Here is a 6,898-nt window from a genome sequence, read left to right on the forward strand (position 1 = left end):
TTATAAGTGCTTCCCGTATAGGATTGATGTCGTGACATCCTAGTTCTTGTGTCGCGACATCAAAGGCAGTATGCATGGTTTAGAGGTAGCTTCAGGGGTGTGTCACGACATCCCTTGGCTATTCATGACACCCAAGGTAGTATAGCAATCTTGGCATTCTGGTCCTTATTTTGCGACATCAAACTCCCTATGTTGCAACATAGTGACCAAATTTGAGTTCCTATGCCTTTGAATGGTCTCCTGCACACTTACTAAGTATGTTAGCTCGCAATTAGGCCTCGGTCGGCCCCTAAGGTCAATAAAAGACTCAAAATCAACTTTTTATTGAATTTAACTATACTAAGAAAACATAAGTAAAACATACTTAATTGTTCATGTTAAAGCTCCTCAAGTACGAAAACTAGTTTAATCTGCTACGCCGAGTTAGGACAGATCAAACTCTCACAAACTTAAGTCATTGCTTGTCCTTAAGCAAAGCAAGATAGAAATAAAAAGACGTCCCTTGAATGATACAAAGATTGGTATTGGAGTACATAACTAGGCATTTTCATATTCACACATAATCTTGGCATGATATATAAACAACTTACCACTTTTAACATCAAGCATGTAAGTTTAGTATATTACAAAGTACACAAACATTAAGCTTTTCAAGCATATGCATCCATCAAGAAATCATACAAGTAATTTGATTATCCTAGCAGAATACAAACAGTTGTAAATGCAATTACTTAATATGATGTCAATTCATGAAAAAGTTTACCTAGGTCAAATAGGACTTTTCAGCTTGTAACATTCTGAGACTTAGGACAGGTATGAAATTCAAGAACAAGAAGCATCAAAATAGTTTCAAGACTATTTTTATTTACCCTATAATTACTATATCACACTAATCCTTCCTATTTCACTCTGTTTTTACAAAATACACCATGATGTATCTACTTAACTCTCAATATATATGGCCAAACGTCTACAGTCGTATAGTTCAGGACCAAGGAAAAAGGGTAAATACAAATTAACATTTTTGTCTCAGGTTTTGTATGAAGGTTCATCAAGAAATGTTTTTTGGCTCAAAATAGGTACTAAAAATGAATAAATAGGGTTAGCTTTTTAGCTCTGGGTGTACACCAAACAATGACTTAGGTCATCCCTAGGTATCTAAATATTCACAAATTTAATCAATCAAATAATCACAAATTCAACTATTTATCATACATACTAGCATGCTAGCTTCCCTGAATTCTCTATTTCATTTGGTATGATCAATTACTCAATACCTATTTACAGTGCAATATATAGAAGTTATTAGTGTAATAATAAAAAATTCAAAGTTATTTACTATCATGCCAAGTTTATAGAAAATAAAATCAACCTATTTACATACTTCTAACCAATATCTTATATTTTTGCAAGCTCAAGCACACATTTGAAAATAAAAACTAAAAGAAAAACATAAAAAATAAAAATAAATTTCCTATGTTACCCCCACACTTTACATAAGACATTGTCCCTAATGTGTAGCCTTGGAAAAATAAGGAAACAAATTACTCGATTGATCATGGTTGTTCTATACTTCTATTGGTGGGTGCTCCTTTTTATTTTTTATTGAAAGCTCATAGTTATTGTGTCCCTTTCATGTGAGGTTCCTAGACAAAAAACTTAAACCAGGAAAATAAAACAAATATTAATCTATTGTTAATCCTACTCCAAAAAAATCATCCTAAAATTAGTTACAGTCTTTAAATTAAAAATTTGGTTCAACCATCATCTAAATCCTCAAAATGCGGTGATTTCACCCTCTCCATAGGTGTCTTTCCCTTTCCTAAGACATATCCTTTAGAAGTGCCACCACCTAATGGATATGTATGTCTGATCGGGATAAGGATGATGGACCCTTTTTGCATGGAATACTGCGGTTGGAATGTCACCTCGTAATCATCCTCCTCCTTTTGGAAGTCTCATTGAATAACTTTGTTGTCCTCTTCTCCTTCCTCTTCACTCCTTTGTTCCCCAAATCTAGTGTTGAATTATCGAAATGTATCCAGGTTTGGTGGGAAATTTGGTTCCTTGATATTGCTTTGTCACTCAAACTCTTGGATGACTTGTCCTGATTCTTGCATCTAGTAGATCATCCAATCTAACTTTGTAGTCTCGCTCACTCTTTCCTTTTGAGTATTTCTTGTTGATTTATTTAATCATACGAGAATGTCCATCTTTTTCTTTCTTCTTTGGTTCCAATCTGTAATTTGTTTTCTTTGAAGCTCAACATATGGAGTGTATATAGAGTCTCCAATCAAACTCTTTGTTGGCTTCATGTATTTTTCATTGTCTTCCTTTGAAACTTTAGCCTTTTTGCATAAGGTTGTCACAAGGTGAGGAAAGAAGACCCCGACCTTTTAGCTACTAATGGATCGCTTCATATTTCGATGTATCCATCTCCCAACAGGTATTTATTTTCTCTTGACTTTGAAATCTTATTGTTCTCTTCCATAGGATTGTGATGGCTTCCCTTGTTAGTGATTATAGTCACACTTGCACCAAATAAAATGAAAAAGAAATTATAGCAAAATATAAGAGAAAGGAAGAAGAAGAAAAAGTTAGGTTTTGAAGAATCTTAAGGTGATTTGAGAGAGTTTAAAAGTTAAGAGAGGTTTAGGGTTTAGTTAAAATAGTGTTTAAAATTAAAAAAAGGGAAATTGAAGGTTAAAACTGGGTAAAATGAAGTTAAAAGTTGGTGGGTTGCCCAACCAGGTTGGGTTGACCCTACAAAAAATTGCAGCGATCTCGTGACATCGGGGTTTTGTCACGACACACGCTGAAATTTTGAAAAATTGGGTAAACTGTCCTCTGTGTCATGACACAAGGGTGCTATGTCGTAACATCGAGGTGATTTTCTTGATTCTATCGATTCTAGTTGAGATGCCACGACATGGGGGTGCTGTGTTGCGGCACCCACTCTGTTTTCGCCCAAACTTCCTTTTATTCAGAGCATCTCAGTTTCTATTTGAACAAAAATTTAATAAAAATTAAAGTCTAAACTACATGTTAGTTAAAAATACAATAATATACATAAAATTTTAATTCAGTTCTAAAGTGTTAAGTTTTGCTCCCGAATTCGGTCGTCAGCTATGTTAGTGTACATGTGGGCGCTTTTTTTGGTTTGTTTATGTCGGAATTAGCCCGACATCTATCATGCCACTCTACTTTTCTTCATTTATCCTACTCCTTGAATATACTATTTCGTCCTGCATTTATCATTGAAAATACCTTTTGCAAATTAAAGTAATTAGCCACATTTGTACATATTCTGTAACCTAGTGGTTCTAAACACCTCTTATAGTCTTGATTCCGTGGAGTATTCTTGTGATATGTTTAATTTTCACTATTAATTTTTCTTTCTCAAGGTTTTTGATAATCCTTGTAGGACCTAAACAATCTTCCAACACCATTGATTTTCCAAAATTCAACTCAAAGTCTAAAGTCAGGTATTAATCCCACATCTTAAACTTACGTTGTTTGATTAAGCCCTCTTTCGATAGTTTTATTAACTGGGTTCTGATTTTATCATATGATTTTAATAAAAAGTGGGTGCTTTCTAATTCTTTTAACTCTAGGTTTGTGTTTCTTGGTAGGGTCATTTGGTTAAGAGTAGCCTCTAAGTTACTCAAAATTCTATCAATACATATGGTCCCTAACTTGATTAATATTGTAAAATCCCTGGGTTTTTGAATTTTTGAGGAGCCTGATTAAGGATTATTATTTTACAAAGTTTATCCATGTTGAATGAGTCTTCCTTTATGTAATTCTTAATTTATTTTATAGGATTTGAAAGCTCTAGTGATCCCTCTATCGGTTCCATAAAAGTTAACATCTCACATAAAATTTAAAATAGGGTCAAGACACTTACCTCGTCATTTAGAGCTTGATGTTGTTTATACTCTAGTTTGGATGAAATTGATGTTCTCAAGAGAGTAATTTCAGTGTTTGACTCAGTTTCCAATTCTAATGTTGGATTTGTCTCACTTTGGACACCCATTTGTATAATTGTTTCTTCTTTGAACTCATTGGATTCTATTTGATTATGTAAAACCCCTTACCCGAGACCGTTGCCGGAGTTGAGCATGGGGCATTACTTGACTTAACTTATCAGTTCGGGGCATAAAAATTTGCTGTTAAAATTTATTTCACTGTTCACCATAATGCTGTGCACCTGCGCAGCAGTCACTAATTTAACTATAACTCGAGTTAACAAACTCAAAATTTAGATTGGTAAGTTTTTCCTGAAACTAGACTCATATATTATCTTACCATAAAATTTTCAGAATTTTTGGTTTATCCAATTAGTAGAGTTTATTCATTAAATTCTCCCATGTTCCACTGCCTAACAGTTCTGACCTTTATTCACTAAAAATCAATTTTCTCATCGTATGATTTTCATATGGTGTTCTAAATTGTTTATATAGGAAATAGACCCAATAAGGAATCGAGACATATAAATTATAACTCATAATTATTTTTGATCATTTTTTAATGACTTTCTAAAATTAGAACAGGGACTCCAAAAACCATTCTGACCCTGTCTAACCAAAATTCAAATATCTCAGAATATAAAATTCCTTTACCCACACCGTTATTTTTCTATGAAAATATACTCGATAATATTTAGTTCTATATATCATTCACTCTCTAATTCATTTTATACTATAATTGGTGATTTTTTGAATTCACGTCACTGCTGCTGTCCCAAAACTGTTTCATTGCAAATTTTTACTCTTTCATAATTTCTAGGTATAAACTACCACCTAGGCATTCATAATACCAAACATATTCTTACTTAGGCATTTTAATAGCTAAAAATTATCACATATTTACACATCATCCTTTAGCAATATCATAAGGACATACATTCAAAATGACTAAGTCCCTATACATGACATAGCTCAAACATTGATCATCATAAAATACCGAGTTGTTGTTGTTGATAGTGTGAGCGCTCTCCGACGTCTTTAAGATCCCCGAATTAGCTTTGCAATACTATAAAAGAAGGAAAATAAAAGGAGTAAGCATAAAGCTTAGTAAGTTTACAAGCAAATAAATAACAACATTTAACACAAATAATTATACTCAAATGTCATGATCTTTAATTTCCTCTTTACTTACTCTCTTACTCGTTCACTTACTTGTTTACTTAGATAATTCATGATTATAACTTACTCTTCTCCTGCTGAAATGTTGGTTCTCAATTGATAACATAATATGTTCTTAACTCTTATAACTCACCTGAATTTGCTATTTATGCTTTTACCTGAACTTTCATGGAACATAATTTGTTTACTAGCCCGTTGAGCCACATTGGAATAATAAGGATACTTGGGTCTCTTTTCTGATAATAACATGCCAAAGCCATGTCCTAGACATGGTCTTATATGGGATGTTTCTTGTGCTGCCAATGCCATATCCCAGATATGGTCTTACATGGGAGTTCTCATATCGGTGTCCATGCCATGTCCTAGACATGGTCTTACGGTGGACCTCTCATCTCGGTGCCAACGCCATGTCCCAGACATGGTCTTACATGGGATCTCTTTACCCAAATGTCATGACATTTGTACCCGATACATTCCTAATGTTTCAACGGGACTTTTTAATACTAATTCTCTATCATCTCATACTTGAGTCAACATTAAATAATTTCATAAAATAATATATAATTGCTGGAAAATAGCAGCATAAATAATAATTATTGAAATATTGTATTTATTTACCGTAAACTTACCTCGGTACAAAATATGACCAAATCTATCAACTTAGTCTTCAACCTTTCTCTTTCCTCGGTCTAACCCCAGATTTCGTTCTTCTTGATCTATAATAGCACATTTAGTTTATTTAATACTCACATTTATCAAAATAGCCCTCGACTCTAACTTTGGAAAAATTATGATTTTGCCCCTAAACTTTTACATATTTACATTTTTTCCCCAAAGCTCGAAAATTAAACTTCATCCCATAATCTTATGTTTTATAACATGCTGAACATTTTTCCTTTCTATGGCAACATCGAATTCCCACTCTAACACTTATGAACATTAGGTTTTTTTACCGATTATGTCGTTTTACTCGTTTTCACTTAAAATCACTTAGCAAAAGTTGTTTAACAAAATTTCAAGCTTCATATTCAACCATAAAACATCAAAATAATCACATTTCACCTATGGGTATTTTTCCAAATATAAACCCTAGGTTAAATTATTGCTAGAATAAGCTAAATCAAGTTACCGGGACTCCAAAAACGTAAAGACCTCCAAAATGCCCTAGGTATTTTTCCCTTATAACTCATTTTAATTACCAAATTACCAAAATGCCCATAACTTAAAAATTTCCTATTTCACTTATCTCATGTCCATTTTTGTCCATAACTTAACCAATGGTCTAATTACCATATAAAGACCTCCAATTTAAAATTTCATAACAATTGGACACCTCTAACATGTAGAACTCTACTTTTGCACTTTTTACAATTTAGTCCTTTTGACTAAATTAAGTTCCCAAACGTCGAAATTTTTCAACAAAATTTTCATGAAATCATTCCGTGAAATTGTAGGCCATAAAAATATAGTAAAAATAAATTTTTCCTCATCGGATTTGTGGTCCCAAAACCACTGTTCCGACTAGGCCCAAAATCAGGATGTTACAGATTACCTCCTCAACTTGGGGTTTCTTGGCTACTCAAGATTTCACCTTCCCCAAGCATTGTTACTGTTTGGTTTTCCTCTTCATCTATGGTTTTTTCCAGAGCTTGTTTATATTGATGACATATTATACTCACTTTTATGCCCCTATCACTATCCTTTAAGTTTATTAAGACTTCACCCCTGAGCTGGCTCAATTCTAACATTAG

The sequence above is a fragment of the Gossypium raimondii genome, chromosome 7, assembly GCF_025698545.1.
Source record: "Gossypium raimondii isolate GPD5lz chromosome 7, ASM2569854v1, whole genome shotgun sequence".
NCBI lineage: Eukaryota > Viridiplantae > Streptophyta > Magnoliopsida > Malvales > Malvaceae > Gossypium > Gossypium raimondii.